A 21,759-nucleotide genomic window follows, 5' to 3' on the forward strand; every position below is an offset into this window, starting at 1 on the left:
AGGTGAGGTTGTGGGGTGGGGGGAGGTTATGGGGGAGGTGGGACTGTGGGGTTATGGGGTTATGGGGGGGGGTTATGGGGGGGGTTGTGGGAAGGGGGGGTTATGGGGTGGGGGGGGTCGTGGGGTTATGGGGTGAGGTTATGGGGTGGGGGGGGTCGCGGGGTTATGGGGTGAGGTTATGGGGTTATGGGGGCGGGGTTATGGGGTGGGGGGTTATGGGGTGAGGTTATGGGGTTATGGGGGGGGGAAGGTGGGGTTATGGGGTTATGGGGTTAGGTTATGGGGGTATGGGGGGAGGTTATGGGGGGGGGGAGGTGGGGTTATGGGGTTATGGGTTTAGGTTATGGGGGTATGGGGGGGGTTATGGGGTTATGGGGGGGGGAGGTGGGGTTATGGGGTGAGGTTATGGGGTTATGGGGTGGAGTGGGGGGGGTGGGGTTATGCGGTGAGGTTATGGGGGTATGGGGTGGGGTTAGGGGGTGGGGGGAGGAGGGGAGGGAGAGGTTATGGGGTGAGGGGAGGTGGGTTTATGGGGTTATGGGGTGGGGTTATGGGGTGGGGGGGGGTCGTGGGGTTATGGGGTTATGGGGTGGGGGGGTCGTGGGGGGGGGGAGGTTATGGGGTGGGGTTATGGGGTGAGGTTATGGGGGTATGGGGGGGGTTATGGGGTTATGGGGTTATGGGGTGAGGTTATGGGGGTACAGGAGGGGGTTATCGGATGGGTGGAGTGGGGGGGTGGGGTTATGGGGTGAGGTTATGGGGGGGGGTCGTGGGGGGGGTTATGGGGTGAGGGGAGGTGGGGTTATGGGGTTATGGCGTGGGGGGTTATGGGGTGGGGGGAGGTGGGGTTATGGGGTGAGGTTATGGGGTTATGGGGGGGGTTGTGGGGAGGGGGGGTTATGGGGTGGGGTAGGTGGGGTTATGGGGTGGAGATCGTGGGGTTATGGGGTCGCGGAGTGGGGCCACGTGTGGAGCGCTATGGGGCCAGGTGTGGGGCAGCATGGGGCCACGTGTGGGGCGCTATGGGGCTGTATGGGTCGCTATGGGGCACCGTGTGGGTGGCAGTGGGTTGCTATGGGGCGCTATGGGTCACTATGGGGCTGTATGGGGCACAGTGTTTCGCAATGGGGCTGTATGGGTCGCTATGGGGCACCGTGTGGGTGGCAGTTGGTCGCTATGGGGCTGTATGGGGCACAGTGGGGGTTGCAGTGGGTCCCTCTGGGGCTGCATGGGTCGCTATGGGTCGCAATGGCTCGCTATGGGTCGCAATGGGTCGCACTGGGGCTGTATGGGTCGCTATGGGGCACAGGGTGGGTGGCAATGGGTCACTATGGGGCTGTATGGGTCGCTATGGGGCACAGTGTGGGTCACAAGGGGGCCGTATGGGTCGCTATGGGGCACAGGGTGGGTGGCAGTGGGTCGCTATGAGGCTGTATGGGTCGCAATGGGTCGCAATGGGTCGCTATGGGTCGCAATGGGGCACCGGGTGGGTGGCAGTGGGTCGCAGTGGGGCTGTATGGGTCACTATGGGGCTGTATGGGGCACAGTGAGTCGCTATGGGGCACAGTGTGGGTGGCAGCGGGTCGCTATGGGTCACTATGGGGCTGTATGGGTCGCTATGGGTCGCAATGGGGCTGTATGGGTCGCTATGGGTCGCTATGGGGCCATATAGGTCGCTACGGGGCGCTACGGGGCGCTACGGGGCACAGTGTGAGTGTCAGTGGGTTGCAATGGGGCTGTATGGGTCACAATGGGGCTGTATGGGTCGCTATGGGTCGCAATGGGGCTGTATGGGTCACACTGGGGCTGTATGGGTCTCAATGGGGCCGTATGGGTCGCAGTGTGTCGCTATGGGTCGCAATGGGGCTGTATGGGTCGCAGTGTGTCGCTATGGGTCGCAATGGGGCCGTATGGGTTGCTTTGGGTCGCAATGGGGCCGTAGGGGTCGCTATGGGTTGCAATGGGGCCGTAGGGGTCGCAATGTGTCGCAATGGGTCGCACTGGGGCTGTATGGGTTGCTATGGGGCACAGGGTGGGTGGCAGTGGGTCGCTATGGGGCACAGGGTGGGTCGCAAGGGGGCCGTATGGGTCGCTATGGGGCACTATGAGGCTGTATGGGTTGCTATGGGTCGCTATGGGGCCATATAACTTGCTATGGGGCGCTACGGGGCACAGTGTGGGTGGCAGTGGGTCGCTATGGGGCGCTATGGGTCGCTATGGGGCCGTATGGGGCACAGTGAGTCACAATGGGGCTATATGGGTTGCTATGGGGCTGTATGGCTCGCTATGGGGCACAGGGTGGGTGGCAGTGGGTTGCTATGGGGCACAGAGTGGGTGGCAGTGGGTCACTATGGGGCGCAATGGGGCGCTATGGGTCACTACGGGGCTGTATGGGTCGCTATGGGTCGCAATGGGGCTGTATGGGTTGCTATGGGGCTGTATGGGTCGCTATGGGGCACAGGGTGGGTGGCAGTGGGTCGCTATGGGGCACAGTGTGGGGCACAGGGTGGGTGGCAGTGGGTCGCTATGGGGCGCTATGGGGCGCTATGGGTCACTACGGGGCTGTATGGGTCGCTATGGATCGCAATGGGGCTGTATGGGTCGCTATGGGGCTGTATGGGTCGCTATGGGGCACAGGGTGGGTGGCAGTGGGTCGCTATGGGGCACAGTGTGGGTTGCAAGGGGGCCGTATGGGTCACTATGGGGCACAGGGTGGGTGGCAGTGGGTCGCTATGGGTCGCTATGGGGCACAGGGTGGGTGGCAGTGGGTTGCAATGGGGCCGTATGGGTCGCTATGGGGCGCAGTGGGGCGCTATGGGTCACAGGGTGGGTAGCAGTGTGTCGCTATGGGGCTGTATGGGTCGCTATGGGGCACAGTGTGGGTGGCAGTGGGTCGCTATGGGGCACAGGGTGGGTGGCAGTGGGTTGCAGTGGGGCCGTATGGGTCGCAATGGGTCGCAGTGGGGCGCTATGGGTCCTGACCTCCTCGACGAGGCGCGCCTGTCCGTGCAGCAGCGCCGGCAGCAGCGCCCTCTGCAGGAGCCGCACCGAACCCGGGAACAGCAGCCGGCGGCCCAGGGTGTGCGCCAGCAACAGGCTGCAACGGGGCGGGGCTAAGCTAGGACACGCCCACTAAGGGGTGGGGTTAAAGGGACACGCCCACTTAGGGGCGGGGTCAGACAGGGACACGCCCACTAAGGGGCAGGGCTTCAGACCAGGGTGTGCGCCAGCAACAGGCTGCAACGGGGCGGGGCTACACTAAGACACGCCCACTAAGGGGCGGGGCTACAGCACAGGGTGTGCGCCAGCAACAGGCTGCAACGGGGCGGGGCTAAGCTAGGACACGCCCACTAAGGGGCGGGGCTGCACTAGGACACGCCCACTAAGGGGCGGGGCTAAAGCCAGAGAGCGGTAGCAACAGGATGCAATGGGGCGGGGCTACACTAAGACACGCCCACTATGGGGCGGGGCTACAGCACAGGGACACGCCCACTGAGGGGCGGGGCTACAGCACAGGGTGTGCGCCAGCAACAGGCTGCAACGGGGCGGGGCTACACTAAGACACGCCCACTGAGGGGCGGGGCTACAGCACAGGGTGTGCGCCAGCACCAGGCTGCAACGGGGCGGGGCTAAGCTAGGACACGCCCACTGAGGGGCGGGGCTACAGCACAGGGTGTGCGCCAGCAACAGGCTGCAACGGGGCGGGGCTACACTAAGACACGCCCACTAAGGGGCGGGGCTACAGCACAGGGTGTGCGCCAGCAACAGGCTGCAATGGGGCGGGGCTACAGTAAGACACGTCCACTAAGGGGCGGGGCTACAGCACAGGGTGTGCGCCAGCAACAGGCTGCAACGGGGCGGGGCTAAGCTAGGACACGCCCACTAAGGGGCGGGGCTGCACTAAGACACGCCCACGAAGGGGCGGGGCTGCAGCCCAACGTGGGCACCAGCACCAGGCTGCAATGGGGCGGGGCTACGCTAAGACACGCCCACTATGGGGCGGGGCTAGAGCACAGGTTGTGCGCCAGCAACAGGCTGCAACGGGGCGGGGCTAAGCCAGGACACGTCCACTAAGGGGCGGGGTTAAAGGGACACGCCCACTAAGGGATGGGGTTAAAGGGACACGCCCACTTAGGGGCGGGGTCAGACAGGGACACGCCCACTAAGGGGCAGGGCTTCAGACCAGGGTGTGCGTCAGCAACAGGCTGCAACGGGGTGGGGCTACACTAAGACACGCCCACTAAGGGGCGGGGTCAGACAGAGGAACGCCCACTAAGGGGCGGGGCTACAGCACAGGGTGTGCGCCAGCAACAGGCTGCAACGGGGCGGGGCTAAGCTAGGACACGCCCACTAAGGGGCGGGGCTGCACTAGGACACGCCCACGAAGGGGCGGGGCTGCAGCCCAACGTGGGCACCAGCACCAGGCTGCAATGGGGCGGGGCTACGCTAAGACACGCCCACTATGGGGCGGGGCTAGAGCACAGGTTGTGCACCAGCAACAGGCTGCAACGGGGCGGGGCTAAGCCAGGACACGTCCACTAAGGGGCGGGGTTAAAGGGACACGCCCACTTAGGGGCGGGGTCAGACAGGGACACGCCCACTAAGGGGCAGGGCTTCAGACCAGGGTGTGCGTCAGCAACAGGCTGCAACGGGGCGGGGCTACACTAAGACACGCCCACTAAGGGGCGGGGTCAGACAGAGGAACGCCCACTAAGGGGCGGGGCTACAGCACAGGGTGTGCGCCAGCAACAGGCTGCAACGGGGCGGGGCGACGCTAGGACACGCCCACTAAGGGGCGGGTTCAGACAGGGACACGCCCACTAAGGGGCGGGGCTAAATCCAGAGAGCGGTAGCAGCAGGATGCAATGGGGCGGGGCTACAGCACAGGGACACGCCCACTGAGGGGCGGGGCTACAGCACAGGGTGTGCGCCAGCAACAGGCAGCAACGGGGCGGGGCTAAACTAAGACACACCCGCTTAGGGGCGGGGCTACGCTAAGGCACGCCCATGAAGGGGTGGGGTTAAAGGGGCACGCCCACTAAGGGGCGGGGCTACAACCCAACGTGGACACCAGCACCAGGCTGCAATGGGGCGGGGCTACGCTAAGACACGCCCACTAAGGGGCGGGGCTACAGCACAGGGACACGCCCACTGAGGGGCGGGGCTACAGCACAGGGTGTGCGCCAGCAACAGGCTGCAACTGGGCGGGGCGACGCTAGGACACGCCCACTAGGGGGCGTGGTTACACTGAGACACTGCAGCCCTTCCTTTAAGAGACCCCTCCCCGGGTACCCCACCATCGTTGTGGCCCCGCCCCTTCTCGATGCCCCGCCCCTTCTCGATGTCCCGCCCACCTCCCCCCAGCATTAACACCGAGACCACGCCCACCTTCAGGCCACGCCCACTCCATCAGACCCCCCCCCACCCGCTTCCAGAGGCCCTCCCCACTCCATGGTGACAGACACCCCCCTGAGGCCCCGCCCACACTGCGACCACGCCCACCACCAGACCCCGCCCACCGTGTGACCACGCCCCCACTTTCGGCCCCGCCCACCTGGCCAGCTGGCACGGAAGCTTCCGGATGGCAGCCAGGACCCCACGGTGGTGCCGAGGTGGGGGGGCACGGAGCAATGGGACGGCTTTGGCCCCACCCCTGGGGGAGGGCGTGGTCAGAGATGGGGCGTGGCCAAGAAGGGGCGGGGTCAGGAAAGGGGGCGGGGCCAGGAAGGGAGCTGGGTCACAATGGGGGTTTGGTTGTAAAGGGGGGCGGGGTCAGGAAAGGGGGCGGGGGCAAAAAGGGGCGGGGTCAGGAAAGGGGGCGGGGTCACTATGAGGGTTTGGCTGTCAGGGGGGGCGTGGTCAGAAAGGGGGCGTGGCCAAAAGGGGGCGGGGTCAGGAAAGGGGCGGGGTCACTAAGAGGGTTTGGCTGTAAAGGGGGGCGTGGTCAGAAAGGGGGCGTGGTCAGAAAGGGGGCGTGGCCAGAAAGGGGGCGGGAAGGGAGCTGGGTCACTACGAGGGTTTGGCTGTAAAAGGGGGGGGTGGGGCCAGAAAGGGGGGGTCGTAAATAAATTGGGGGGTGAGGGGGGGGCAGCACAGAGGTAGAGGTCCACAGGGGGCGCGGCTTCCGATGGGGGCGTGGCCACAGAAGGGGGCGGGGCCACAGAAGGGGGTGGTAAATAAATGGGGGGGGTACAGGGTAAGGGTCCACAGAGGGGGTGTGGCCACAGAAGGGGGCGTGGCCAGAATGGGGGTGTTAAATCAATTGGAGGGGGGGGTTGGCACAGCAGTAGGGGTCCACAGAGGGGGCGTGGCTACCGGTGGGGGCGTGGCCACAGAAGGGGCGGGGCCACAGAAGGGGCGGGGCCACAAATGGGATCAGAGCCAGAATGGGGGTGGTAAATAAATTGGGGGGTGAGGGGGGGCCGCATAGAGGTAGGGGTCCACAGGGGGCGTGGCTACCGATGGGGGCGTGGTCACAAGGGGCGTGGCCACAGAAGGGGGCGTGGCCACAGAAGGGGGTGGTAAAGGGGAGGGGGGGAGGGAGGGCAGCACCTGGGTAGGGGTCCAGAGGGGGCGTGGCCACGGGAAGGGGGCGTGGCCACAGAAAGGGGGCGTGGCTTACCAGGGCTGCCCGGCGCTGTCCCAGCGGAAGTCAACGGGCCAGCTGCGGAAGTCGAAGGTGTATGCGGCCAACTTGCGCTGTGGGTTGGGGGGGGGACGATGTGGGGGTCCCGGGGGGGTCCCCTATAATCACACCGAGCCGTTCCCGCCCTTCCCCCCCCCCTCAGCCCCACACCTTGGTCTCGGGGGTCCCCAGTCGGTGGCTGTCCTCCAGCACCGTGATGAACTCCACGTACTGCGGGTTGCTCCAGCGGCCTAGCCCTTATTGGGGGGGGGGGGGGGGGGGGGGGGGGAAATGGGGTGAGACACCCACCCCCACCATGGGGAACGCCCCCCAAAACCCCCAGGTACCCCAACATCCCCCCCAACAACAGCCGGGTACATCCCCAGACCCCCAACATCTCTGTAGGACACCCCCCCCCCGACACCCCCCCCCCCAAGAACCCCCTCAGGACACCCCCTCCATCACCCACCCCCTCCCAAAGCCCCCCAACATGTCTGCAGGACACCCCCCCACCCCCCCCCCCCCCCCCAAGAACCCCCTCGGGACACCCCCTTCATCACCCACCCCCTCCCAAAGCCCCCCAGGATGCCCCCATGTCAGCCAGTCCGCCCCCCCCCCCCCAAGACCATTCCCACACCTCCCAGCCCCCCCAAACCGCCCCCCAAAGACACCTGAATGCCCCCCCCAGCATATCCGCACCCCCCCCCCCCCCCCAGGACCCCTCCAACGTCACCCAGACCCCCCCAACCCCCCCCAGGACCCTTCCAATGTCACCCAGACCCCCCCAGGACCCCTCCAGCATCACCCAGACCCCCCACAATCCCCCCCCAGGACCCCTCCAACGTCACCCAGCCCCCCCAAACCCCCCCCAGGACCCCTCAGTCTCCCCCAAACCCCCCAGGACCCCTCCAGCGTCATCCAACCCCCCCAATCCCCCCCCCAGGAGCCCTAAGTCCCCCCCAAACCCCCAGGACCCCTCCAGCGTCACCCAGACCCCCCCAACCCCCCCCAGGACCCCTCCAACGTTACCCATGCCCCTCTCAAACCCCCCAGGACCCTCCAGTGTCACTCAGCCCCCCCAGCCCCCCCCCCAGGACCCCTCCAGCGTCACTCAGCCCCCCCAATCCCCCCCCAGGACCCCTCCAACGTCACCCAGACCCCCCAATCCCCCCCCCAGGACCCCTAAGTCCCCCCCAAACCCCCCAGGACCCCTCCAGCGTCACCCAGACCCCCCCCAACTCCCCCCCAAGACCCCTCCAACGTCACCCAGACCCCCCAATCCCCCCCCCAGGACCCCTCCAGCGTCACTCAGCCCCCCCAATCCCCCCCCAGGACCCCTCCAACGTCACCCAGACCCCCCAATCCCCCCCCCAGGACCCCTAAGTCCCCCCCCAAACCCCCCAGGACCCCTCCAGCGTCACCCAGACCCCCCCCAACTCCCCCCCAGGACCCCTCCAACGTCACCCAGACCCCCCAATCCCCCCCCAGGACCCCTCCAGCGTCACTCAGCCCCCCCAGTCTCCCCCCAGGACCCCTCCAACGTCACCGAGACCCCCCAATCCCCCCCCCCAGGACCCTAAGTCCCCCCCAAACCCCCCCAGGACCCCTCCAACGTCACTCAGACCCCCCCCTGCCCCCCTAGGACCCTTCCAACGTCACCCAGATCCCCCCAGTCCTCCCCCAGGACCCCTCCAACGTCACCCAGATCCCTCCCAAACCCCCCAGGACACCTCCAACGTCACCCAGCCCCCCCCCCCCCCCCCCCCCCAAAGACCCCCTCCCTGGCCCCCCACCTCTCAGACAGGCCACCCCCGCCAGCAGCAGCGCGATGGTTGCGGCGCAGTGCGACAGCGGCACCACGCGGGACATGGTCAGCAACCCTGGGGGGGGGGGTGAACCACAGTATGGAGGGGGGGGGGGGGGGGTCAGCAAACCACGTGACCCCCCCCCCCCCCCCCCCCCCCCATCCTCCCGGAGCCCCTCCCCCACACACCTTTCCGGTACAGATAAAACACGGCCAAAGGCGAAGCGTAGTATGAAATGGACCACAGCACCGAGGCCTATGGAAGAAGAAAGGGGGGGGTCAGCGCAGCCCTTTGGGGGGGGGGGGGGGTCCTCACTTCCCGGGGGGGGGGGGAGGGGTCGGAAGTGCCCCCCACCCCTCCCTGTGCTTACCAGAGCCAGGACGCTGTCCGTGTGCTTCTCCAGGCCCCGCGGTTGGTAGTAAGAGTCCTATGGGGGGGGGGGATGGGGGGTGAGGAGGGGTCTCCCGGTGCCCCCCCCCCCTCCCCCACGCTGCAGCACGGCACGCCCCCCCCCCCGCCCGCCCCCCCCCCCGCACGCACCCAGCTCGGCTCGCGGCGCTCCCCCCCCTCGGCGCGCCGCCGGTGGACGCGGTAGAGGCGCGGGCCCAGAACGCAGCTCAGCAGCTTCGCCATGGCGGTGCCGGAAGTGGGGACTGGAGCAAGCGGAAGTTATGGGGGAAAGGCCGGTGGAGGACTTCCGGTTGGGCTACGGAAGCCGATGTGGGACGCGGAAAGGGTTGGCATGGCAACGGGTGGTGTCATGGCAACGGGCGCCATCTTGGGGGGGGTATTGGTGTGGCGATGGGAGGGGTGGAAATGGGTCTATTGGAACCATCCAAAACGACCCCAAAACGTCCAAAAGCCATAAAAAATGGCCCCGAACCACCCCAAATGACGCCAAATGCCCCCCGGAATATCTCAAAAGACCCCAAAAATGTCGCAAAACCACCCCAAATGCCCCAAATGACTACACGATATCCCCCAAATTCAACAAAATGACCCCAAAATACCCCCAAAATGACCCCAAAATATCCCCGAGGTCCCCCAAAATGACCCCAAAATATCCCAAAATGACCCCAAATCCCCCAAATGACTCCAACGTATCCCCAAATTATCCACAAAAACCCAACCAAAACAACGCCAAAATGGCCCCCAAAAGACCCCAAAATACCCCCAAAATGACCCCAAAACCCACCAAAATGACCCCAAAATACCCCCAAAATATCCCCAAGATCCCCCCCAAATGACCCCAAAATATCCCAAAATGGTCCCGAAATCCCCCAAATGACTCCAACGTATCCACAAATTATCCACAAAGACCCAACCAAAACGACGCCAAAATGGCCCCCAAAAGACCCCAAAATACCCCCAAAATGACCCCAAAATACCCCCAAAATGACCCCAAAACCCACCAAAATGACCCCAAAATATCCCAAAATGACCCCAAATCCCCCAAATGACTCCAACGTATCCCCAAATTATGCACAAAACCCAACCAAAACGACACCAAAATGGCCCCAAAGTCCCCCAAAATACCCCCAAAATGACCCCAAAATGACCCCAAAATGACCCCAAAACCACCCAGAATGACCCCAAAATATCCCAAAGTGACCCCAAATCCCCCAAATGACTCCAACGTATCCCCAAATTATCCACAAAAACCCAACCAAAACAACGCCAAAATGGCCCCGAAGTCTCCCAAAATACCCCCAAAATGACCCCCAAATACCCCCAAAATGACCCCAAAATACCCCCAAAATATCCCCAAGATCCCCCCCAAATGACCCCAAAATATCCCCAAATGACCCCAAATCCACCAAATGACTCCAACGTATCCCCAAATTATCCACAAAAACCCAACCAAAACGACGCCAAAATGGCCCCAAAATGACCCCCAAATACCCCCAAAATGACCCCAAAACCACCCAGAATGACCCCAAAATATCCCCAAATCCTATAAAATGATCGCAAATCTGCCTCAAATTCCCTCAGATTATCCTAAAATATCCCCCAAATGACCACAAAGTATCCCCAAAGTGACCTCAAAATGACCGCAAATTGCCCCAAACCAACCAAAATGACCCCAAAACCCCCCAAATGACCCCAAAATGACCCCAAAAGATCCCCCAAACCACCCAAAATCACCCCAAAATGACACAAAGCCACCCCAAAATCCCCCAGCGACCCCAAAACAACCCAAAATCCGCCCAAAATGACCCCAAAACCACCCAGAATGACCCCAAAATATGCAAAACCACCCCAAAATCCCCCAGCGACCCCAAAACAACCCAAAATAACCCAAAAAGGACCCCAAAGGATCTCCAAAACCACCCCAAATCACCCCAAAATGCACCCAAAATGACTCCAAAATCCCCCAAAATGATCCTAAAGGAACCCCAAAACCACCCCATAATGACCCCATAATGACCCCAAAAGACTCCAGAATACCCCAAAATGACCCCAAAGGATCCCCAAAACCACCCCAAATCACCTCAAAACGACGCAAAACCCCCCAAAATCCCCCAGCGACCCCAAAACCCCCCAAAATAATCCCAAAATGACCCCAAAACCACCCAAAATCGCCCCAAAGCACCCCAAAACCACCCCCAAATCCCCCCAAATGACCCCAAAGGATCCCCAAAACCACCCCATAATGACCCCATAATGACCCCAAAAGACTCCAGAATACCCCAAAATGACACCAAACGATCCCCAAAACCACCCAAAATAACCCCAAATGGACCCCAAAGGATCCCCAAAACCACCCAAAATCACCCCAAAATGATGCAAAACCCCCCCAAAATCCCCCAGCGACCCCAAAACCACCCAAAATAACCCCAAAAGGACCCCAAATCCACCCCAAATGACCCCAAAAGGACCCCAAAGGATCCCCAAAACCACCCCAAAACCACCCCAAAATGACCCCAAAGCCACCCAAAATCCCCAGTGACCCCAAAACCACCCAAAATAACCCCAAAAGGACCCCAAAGGATCTCCAAAACCACCCCAAAACCACCCAAAATGACCCCACAGGACTCCAGAATACTCCAAAATGACCCAAAATCGCCCAAAACCACCCCAAAGGACCCCAAAGTGACCCAAAACCACCCCAAAGGACCCCAAAGTGACCCCAAAACCACCCCAAAGGACCCCAAAGTGACCCCAAAACCACACCAAAGGACCCCAAAATCACCCCAAAATGACCCAAAAATCACCCCAAATGACTCTGAAGGATCCCCAAAACCACCCCAAGTGACCCCAAAATGACCCCAAAATCCCCTCAAATCACCCCAAAGGATCCCCAAAATCCCCTAAAATGATCCTAAAGGAACCCCAAAACCACCCCAAATGACCCCAAAATGACCCCAAAGGACTCCAGAATACCCCAAAATGACCCCAAAAGGACCCCAAAACCCCAAAACCACCTCAAATGACCCCAAAAAGACCCCAAAGGATCCCCCAAACCACCCAAAATCACCCCAAAATGACCCCAAAGCCACCCCAAAATCCCCAGTGACCCCAAAACCACCCAAAATAACCCCAAAATGACCCCAAATCCACCCCAAATGACCCCAAAAGGACCCCAAAGGATCCCCCAAACCACCCAAAATAACCCCAAAAGGACCCCAAAGGATCCCCAAAACCTCCCCAAATCACCTCAAAATGACGCAAAACCCCCCAAAATCCCCCAGCGACCCCAAAACCCCCCAAAATAATCCCAAAATGACCCCAAAACCACCCAAAATCGCCCCAAAGCACCCCAAAACCACCCCCAAATCCCCCCAAATGACCCCAAAGGATCCCCAAAACCACCCCATAATGACCCCATAATGACCCCAAAAGACTCCAGAATACCCCAAAATGACCCCAAACGATCCCCAAAACCACCCAAAATAACCCCAAAAGGACCCCAAAGGATCCCCAAAACCACCCAAAATCACCCCAAAATGACGCAAAACCCCCCCAAAATCCCCCAGCGACACCAAAACCACCCAAAATAACCCCAAAATGACCCCAAAACCACCCAAAATCACCCCAAAACGACGCAAAGCCACCCCAAAATCCCCAGTGACCCCAAAACCACCCAAAATAACCCCAAAAGGACCCCAAAGGATCTCCAAAACCACCCCAAAACCACCCAAAATGACCCCACAGAACTCCAGAATACTCCAAAATGACCCAAAATCGCCCCAAACCACCCCAAAGGACCCCAAAGTGACCCCAAAACCACCCCAAAGGACCCCAAAGTGACCCCAAAACCACACCAAAGGACCCCAAAATGACCCCAAAATCGCCCCAAAGGACCCCAAAGTGACCCCAAAACCACCCCAAAGGACCCCAAAGTGACCCCAAAACCACACCAAAGGACCCCAAAATCACCCCAAAACGACCCCAAAACCACCCCAAATGACCCCACAGGACTCCAGAATACCGAAAATGACCCCAAAACCCCTAAAATGATTTTGGGGATCCTTTGGGGTCATTTGAGCGCCTTTTGGGGGGGTCATTTGGGGTGATTTTGGGGTGATTTTGGGGTCATTTGGGGTGGTTTTGGGGATCCTTTGGGGTCATTTTTGTGTCATTTTGGGGTCATTTGGGGTGGATTTTGGGGTCACTTTGGGGGTTTTGGGGTGGGTTTGCGTCGTTTTGGGGTCATTTGGGGTGGATTTTGGGGTCATTTGGGGTGGTTTTGGGGTGGGTTTGCGTCATTTTGGGGTCATTTGGGGGGGATTTTGGGGTCACTTTGGGGGTTTTGGGGTGGGTTTGCGTCATTTTGGTGTCATTTGGGGTGGTTTTGGGGTGACTTTGGGGTCATTTGGGGTGGATTTTGGGGTTCTTTTGGGTGGTTTTGGGGTCATTTTGGGTGGATTTGGGGGTGGTTTTGGGGTGCGTTGGGGCCATTTTGGGTGGTTTTGGGGTCATTTTGGGGTTATTTTGGGTGTTTTGGGGTCATTATGGGGTTGTTTTAGGGATCCTTTGGGGTCATTTGGGGCGATTTGGGGTCATTTGGGGGTATTCTGGAGTCCTTTGGGGTCATTTTGCGGTCCCTTGGGGTGGTTTTGGGGTCCTTCAGAGTCATTTGGGGCGATTTTGGGGTCCTTTTGGGGTCATTTTGGTTGGTTTGGGGCAATTTGGGGTCATTTGGGAGTCCTTTGGGGTGGTTTCGGGGTCACTTTGGGGTCCTTTGGGGTGGTTTTGGGGGGCGATTTTGGGTCATTTTGGGGTATTCTGGAGTCCTTTGGGGTCATTTTGGGGTCATTTGAGGTGGTTTTGGGGATCCTTTGGGGTCATTTGGGGTGGATTTTGGGGTCACTTTGGGGGTTTTGGGGGTGGGTTTGCGTCATTTTGGGGTCATTTGGGGTGGTTTTGGGGTGACTTTGGGGTCATTTGGGGTCATTTTGGGGTCACTTTGGGTGGTTTTGGGGTCACTTTGGGTGGATTTGGGGGTCGTTTTGGGGTCATTTGGGGTGGATTTGGGTGTGGTTTTGGGGTGCGCTGGGGCCATTTTGAGTGGTTTTGGGGTCCTTTTGGGGTCATTATGGGGTGGTTTTGGGGTCGCTGGGGGATTTTGGGGTGGCTTTGCGTCATTTTGGGGTGATTTTGGGTGGTTTTGGGGATCCTTTGGGGTCCTTTGGGGTTATTTTGGGTGGTTTTGGGGTCACTGGAGGATTTTGGGGGGTTTTGCGTCATTTTGGGGTGATTTTGGGTGGTTTTGGGGATCCTTTGGGGTCATTTGGGGGGATTTTGGGGATCCTTTGGGGTGATTTGGGGTGATTTTGGTGTCATTTTGGGGTGATTTGGGGTGATTTGGGGTGGTATTATGTCATTTTGGGGATCCTTTGGGGTCATTTTAGGGGATTTAGGAGTCATTTGGGGTGGTTTTGGGGTCATTATGGGGTGGTTTGGGGGATCCTTTGGGGTCATTTGGGGGGATTTTGGGGTCATTTGGGTGGATTTGGGGGCGGTTTTAGGGTGCTTTGGGGCGATTTTGGGTGGTTTTGGGGTCATTTTGGGGTGGTTTTGGGTGGTTTTGAGGATCCTTTGGGGTCCTTTTGGGGTCGCTGGGGGATTTTGGGGTGGCTTTGCGTCATTTTGGGGTGATTTTGGGTGGTTTTGGGGATCCTTTGGGGTCCTTTTGGGGTTATTTTGGGTGGTTTTGGGGTCACTGGGGGATTTTGGGGGGGGTTGCATCATTTTGGGGTGATTTTGGGTGGTTTTGGGGATCCTTTGGAGTCCTTTTGGGGTTATTTTGGGTGGTTTTGGGGTCGCTGGGGGATTTTGGGGTGGCTTTGCATCATTTTGGGGTGATTTTGGGTGGTTTTGGGGATCCTTTGGGGTCATTTTAGGGGATTTTGGGGTACGCTGGAGTCCTTTGGGGTCATTTGGGGTGGATTTGGGTGTGGTTTTGGGGTGCGTTGGGGCAATTTTGAGTGGTTTTGGGGTCATTTTGGGGTTATTTTGGGTGGTTTTGGGGTCGCTGGGGGATTTTGGTGTGGCTTTGCGTCATTTTGGGGTGATTTTGGGTGGTTTTGGGGATCCTTTGGGGTCCTTTTGGGGTCATTATGGGGTGGTTTTGGGGTCGCTGGGGGATTTTGGGGTGGCTTTGCGTCATTTTGGGGTGATTTTGGGTGGTTTTGGGGATCCTTTGGGGTCCTTTGGGGTTATTTTGGGTGGTTTTGGGGTCACTGGAGGATTTTGGGGGGTTTTGCGTCATTTTGGGGTGATTTTGGGTGGTTTTGGGGATCCTTTGGGGTCATTTGGGGGGATTTTGGGGATCCTTTGGGGTGATTTGGGGTGATTTTGGTGTCATTTTGGGGTGATTTGGGGTGGTATTATGTCATTTTGGGGATCCTTTGGGGTCATTTTAGGGGATTTAGGAGTCATTTGGGGTGGTTTTGGGGTGATTTTGGGTGGTTTTGGGGATCCTTTGGGGTCATTTGGGGGGATTTTGGGGTCATTTGGGTGGATTTGGGGGCAGTTTTAGGGTGCTTTGGGGTGATTTTGGGTGGTTTTGGGGTCATTTTGGGGTGGTTTTGGGGTCGCTGGGGGATTTTGGGGTGGCTTTGCGTCATTTTGGGGTGATTTTGGGTGGTTTTGGGGATCCTTTGGGGTCATTTTGGGCGGATTTAGGGTCATTTTGGGGTATTCTGGAGTCCTTGGGGTCATTTTGGGGTCATTTGGGGTGGTTTTGGGGATCCTTTGGGGTCATTTCGGTGGATTTTGAAGTCATTTTGGGGTGCTTTGGGGTCATTTTGGGGTCATTTGGGGTGGTTTATGTCATTTTGGGATCACTTTGGGGAGATTTGGGGTGGTTTTGGGGACCCCAAACCTCATAGAGACCCCATAGAGACCCCATAGATACCTCTCAGCCCCACGGAGATCCCATAGAGATCCATAGAGACCCACAAAGACCCCAAACCCCATAGAGGCCCCATAGAGACCCGAAACCTCATAGGAACTCCATAGACACTCCACACGGACCCTATAGAGACCCAATAGAGACCCCAAACCCTATAGAGACGCCATATACAACCATAGAGACCCACAGAGACCCCAAACCTCATAGGGACCCCATAGGAACCCCACAGGGACCCCAAACCTCAGAGACCCCATATAGACCCGATAGAGACCCCAAAACCCATAGAGACCCCATAGATACCCCAAACCTCATAGAGACCCCATAGATACCCCAAACCTGATAGGAACCCCATAGGGCCCCCACAGGGATCTCAAACCTCAAAGAGACCCCATAGAGACCCCATAGAGACTCCATAGAGACCCCATAGGGACCCAATAGGGACCCCAAAGCCCATAGAGACCCCATAGGGACCCCATAGAGACCCCATAGAGAGCCTACAGAGATCCCAAACCCCGTAGAGACACCACAGAGATCCACAGAGACCCCCAGCCCCATAGAGACCCCATAGGGACCCCATAGAGACCCCATAGAGAACCCCAGCCCCATAGAGACCCCATAGGGACCCCATAGGGACCCCATAGGGACCCCATAGGGAGGCTACAGAGATCCCAAACCACGTAGAGACACCATAGAGATCCATAGAGACCCCCAGCCCCATAGAGACCCCATAGGGACCCCATAGAGACCCCATAGAGATCCCAAACCCCGTAGAGACACCATAGAGATCCATAGAGACCCCCAGCCCCATAGAGACCCTATAGAGACCCCATAGGGACCCCATAGGGACCCTACAGAGACCCCCAAACCCCGTAGAGACACCATAGAGATCCATAGAGACCCCCAGCCCCATAGAGACCCCATAGGGACCCCATAGGGACCCCATAGGGATCCCAAACCCCGTAGAGACACCATAGAGATCCATAGAGACCCCCAGCCCCATAGAGACCCCATAGAGACCCCATAGACATCTCAAACCCCGTAGAGACACCATACAGACCCCATAGAGACCCCATAGAGACCCTACAGAGATCCCAAACCACGTAGAGACACCATAGAGATCCATAGAGACCCCCAGCCCCATAGAGACCCCATAGGGACCCCATAGGGACCCCAAACCACGTAGAAACACCATAGAGATCCACAGAGACCCCCAGCCCCATAGAGACCCCATAGAGACCCCATAGAGATACCAAACCCCGTAGAGACACCATAGAGATCCATAGAGACCCCCAGCCCCATAGAGACCCCATAGGGACCCCATAGGGACCCCCAAACCCCGTAGAGACACCATAGAGACCCCATAGAGACCCCATAGGGACCCCATAGAGATCCCAAACCCTGTAGAGACACCATAGAGATCCATAGAGACCCCATAGGGACCCCATAGAGACGACGTGTGGAAATCCGAGGAAAATCTGAAGGAGACCCCAAATCGCCCCCAAAATGCCCCCAAATCCCCCCGAATTGGGACCAGGCCGCGCCGCCGCCATCTTGCGGCCTCAGCACCAAAATGGCGGCGCCCGCGGATCGCCGTCCGCTTCGCTCTCAGCGCAATCGGAGGACAACGGAAGACCGGGGGGGGCACCGGGGGGAACCGGATTGCTGTTGCTTGTTGAGGATGGGGCGTTCAGTTTGGGGTCGCAGTGGGGCAGAACCGGGGGGCGGAGAGGTTGTAGAAGCGGCGGTGATATAGAGGCGTTGGGTGCCGCCATGTTGTACGGAACGGAAGTGCGGGGCGCCTTCGTCAGTTCCGCTTCCGGCGGATGTGGGAGGAGCCGGGGGAAGCGGAGGCGCTGTGGCGGCGGTGGAGGTAAACAGAGGGGGGGGGGGTGGGGGAAAATGGGGTTAAAAAGGGGAATTTTGGGCAAATTTGGGCGGGTTTTGGGGTTTTTGGGGGGTGGGGGGATTTGGGGGGAGGGGTGGGGGGGTTTGGGGTCGGTTTTGGGGTTTTTGGGGGGATAAATTCGGGGGTTTTGGGGGGAAAATGGGGGATTTGGGGCCTTTTTGGGGGGGGAAATTTGGGGCTTTGGGGGGGATTTTGTGGGGGAAATTTGGGGGATTTTGGGTCATTTTGGGGGGATTTGGGGGGATTTGGGGACTTTGGGGGGGAAATGGGGGATTTGGGGTCTTTTGGGGGCAAATTTGGGGGATTTTGGGTCATTTTTGGGGGGATTTTGGGTCATTTTCGGGGGGATTTGGGGTCATTTAGGGTGAAATTTGGGGGACTTTTTGGGGTCATTTGTTGCATATTTGGGGCAAATTTGGGGCATTTTGGGTCATTTTGGGGGGAAATTTGGGGGTTTTGGTTCATTTTGGGGGGAATTTGGGGTCATTTTGGGGCCATTCGTTGCAGATTTGGGGCGAATTTGGGGGTTCTGGGGTCATTTTGAGGGAAATTTGGGGGATTTGGGGCCTTTTTGGGGGGATTTGAGGTCATTTTTGGGGGAAATTTGGGGGATTTTGGGGCCCTTTTTGGGGATTTTGGGTCATTTTGGGGGATTTGGGGGGTTAATGGGGGGTTTGGGGGGGAAATGGGGGATTTGGGGTCTTTTGGGGGCAATTTTGGGGGATTTTGGGTTATTTTGGGGGGAGATTTGGGGGATTTGGGGCCTTTTTGGGGGGATTTGAGGTCATTTTGGGGGGAAATTTGGGGTCATTTTGGGGCCCTTTTTGGGGATTTGGGGGTATTTGGGGGGTTAATGGGGGGTTTTGGGGGAATTTATGGGGTTTTGGGTCATTTTGGGAACAAATTTGGGGGATTTTGGGTTATTTTTGGGGAAAATTTGGGGGATTTGGGGCCCTTTTTGGGGATTTTGGGTCATTTTGGGGGGATTTTGGGTTATTTTAGGCGTAAATTCGGGGGATTTGGGGCCTTTTTGGGGGATTTGGGGGGAAATTTGGGGGATTTGGGTCATTTTGGGGGGGAAATTTGAGGGATTTGGGGTCATTTTGGGGCGAATTTGGGGGATTTGGGGTCACTTTGGGGGGATTTGGGGTCACTTTGGGGGGATTTTGGGTTATTTTTGGGGGAAATTTGGGGGATCTTGGGTCATTTGTTGGGCAAATTTGGGTCATTTTGGGGGGATTTTGGGTTATTTTAGGCATAAATTCGGGGGATTTTGGGCCTTTTTGGGGGATTTGGGGGGAAATTTGGGGGATTTTGGGTCATTTTGGGGGGGAAATTTGAGGGATTTTGGGTCATTTTGGGGGGAATTTCAGGGATTTGGGGTCATTTTTGGGGGATTTTGGGTCATTTTGGGGCAAATTTGGGTCACTTTGAGTCATTTTGGGGTGAATTTGGGGGATTTGGGGTCACTTTGGGGGGATTTTGGGTTAATTTTGGGGGAAATTTGGGAGATTTTGGGTCATTTGTTGGGCAGATTTGGGTCATTTTTGGGGGATTTTAGGTCATTTTGGGGCAAATTTGGGTCATTTTGAGTCATTTTGGGGCGAATTTGGGGGATTTGGGTCATTTTGGGGGGATTTTGGGTTATTTTAGGCGTAAATTCGGGGGATTTGGGGCATTTTTGGGGGATTTGGGGGGAAATTTGGGGGATTTTGGGTCATTTTGGGGGGGAAATTTGAGGGATTTGGGGTCATTTTGGGGGGAATTTCAGGGATTTGGGGTCATTTTTGGGGGATTTTGGGTCATTTTGGGGCAAATTTGGGTCACTTTGAGTCATTTTGGGGCAAATTTGGGGGATTTGGGGTCATTTTGGGGGGATTTTGGGTCATTTTAGGGACAAATTTGGGGGATTTGGGGTCATTTTGGGGGATTTTGGGACAAATTTGGGTCACTTTGAGTCATTTTGGTGCAAATTTGGGGGATTTGGGGTCATTTTGGGGGGATTTTGGGTTATTTTAAGGGGAAATTCGGGGGATTTGGGGGGAAATTTGGGGGATTTTGGGTCATTTTGGGGGGATTTTGGGTCATTTTGGGGACAAATGTGGGTCACTGAGTCATTTTGGTGCAAATTTGGGGGTTTTGGGTCATTTTGGGGGGATTTGGGGGGATATTTGGGGATTTGGGGGCTTTTTGGGAGGTTTGGGGGGAAATTTGGGGGATTTGGGGTCATTTTGGGTGAAATTTGGGGGATTTTGGGTCATTTTGACGGAATTTGTTGCAGATTTGGGGCAAATTTGGGGGGTTTTGGGTCATTTTAGGGACAAATCTGGGGGATTTTGGGCCTTTTTGGGTGAAATTTGGGGGGATTTTGGGTCATTTTGGGGCGAATTTGGAGGATTTGGGGTTATTTTGGGGTGATTTTGAGGCGTTTTGTGCAATAAACCCCCCCTCTTTTTTTTTGCAGCCCCCCACACAAAAATGTCCCCCCTTTCCCCTCCCCCCCCCCTCCCCCTCTCAGCTCCGCCGTGAGATTTTGGGGTGGAATTGTTGGATTTTGGGGCCAAATCGGTGTTAAATATTGATAGATTTTGGGGTCGGGGGGGGGGGGTCGGGGGGGGGGGTGGGGGGGGTCCATGGGGGACGCGGAGCCAAAGGGGGGGGGGGAGGAACCCAAAGCCCCCCCCAAAGGGGAGGGGGGGGGGGGAGGAAGAGGAGGAGGAGGAGGAGGAGGAGGAAGAGTTGGACCCCAGGATACAGGTGAGGGGGGAAATTTGGGGTTTTTGGGGGGTTTTGGGGTCATTTGGGGGGGGGCTTTGGGGTTTTGGGGTCATTTGGGGGGGTTTGGGGGGATTTTGGGGGTTTTGGGGTCATTTGGGGGGGGAATTGGGGGGATTTTGGGGGGTTTTGGGGGTCATTTGGGGGGGGTTTTGGGGTCATTTGGGGGGGGAATTGGGGGGATTTTGGGGGGTTTTGGGGGTCATTTGGGGGGGGTTTTGGGGTCATTTGGGGGGGGTTTTGGGTCATTTTGGTGGGGGTTTGGGGGGAATTCGGGGGTTTTGGGTCATTTGGGGGGGCTTTAGGGTTTTGGGGTCATTTTGGGGGGGGGGTTTGGTGGGAATTTGGGGGTTTTGGAGTCATTTGGGGGGGGAATTGGGGGGATTTTGGGGGGTTTTGAGGTGAAATTTGGGGTGTTTTGGGGAAATTTGGGGGTTTTGGGGGTCATTTGGGGGGGTTTTGGGGTCATTTTGGTGGGGGTTTGGGGGGAATTTGGGGGTTTTGGGGTCATTTTGGGGGGCTTTGGGGTTTTGGGGTCATTTGGGGGGGTTTTGGGGGAAATTTGGGGGTTCTGGGGTCATTTGGGGGGGTTCTGGGGTCATTTGGGGGGGTTTTGGGGTCATTGGGGGGGGGGCTTTGGGGTTTTGGGGTCATTTGGGAGGGGAGTTTGGGGTGTTTTGGGGGGGATTTGGGGGTTTGGGGGTCATTTTGGGGGGTTCTGGGGTCATTTGGGGGGGGTTTGGGGTTTTGGGGTCATTTTGGGGGGATTTTCGGGGGTTTTGGGGGGAATTCGGGGGTTTTGGGGTCATTTGGGGGGGGCTTTGGGGTTTTGGGGTCATTTGGGAGGGGTGTTTGGGGTGTTTTGGGGGGGATTTGGGGGTTTGGGGGTCATTTTGGGGGGGATTTTGGGGAATTCGGGGGTTTTGGGGTTATTTGAGGGGGGTTTTGGGGTCATTTTGGGGGGTTCTGGGGTCATTTGGGGGGGGTTTGGGGGACTTGGGGGGAATTTGGGGGTTTTGGGGTCCTTCAGGGGGGAGGTTGGGGTTTTGGGGTCATTTTGGGGGGGATTTTGGGGAATTTGGGGGATTTGGGGTTATTTGGGGGGGGTTTGGGGTCATTTTGGGGGGTTCTGGGGTCATTTGGGGGGGGTTTGGGGTTTTGGGTTCATTGGGGGGGATTTGGGGGGGTTTTGGGGGGAATTCGGGGGTTTTGGGGTCCTTTAGGGGGGCTTTGGGGTTTTGGGGTCATTTGGGAGGGGAGTTTGGGGTGTTTTGGGGGGGGTTTGGGG

The sequence above is a fragment of the Gallus gallus genome (genome assembly GCF_016699485.2).
Source record: "Gallus gallus isolate bGalGal1 chromosome 16 unlocalized genomic scaffold, bGalGal1.mat.broiler.GRCg7b 16_unloc2, whole genome shotgun sequence".
Taxonomy (NCBI): domain Eukaryota; kingdom Metazoa; phylum Chordata; class Aves; order Galliformes; family Phasianidae; genus Gallus; species Gallus gallus.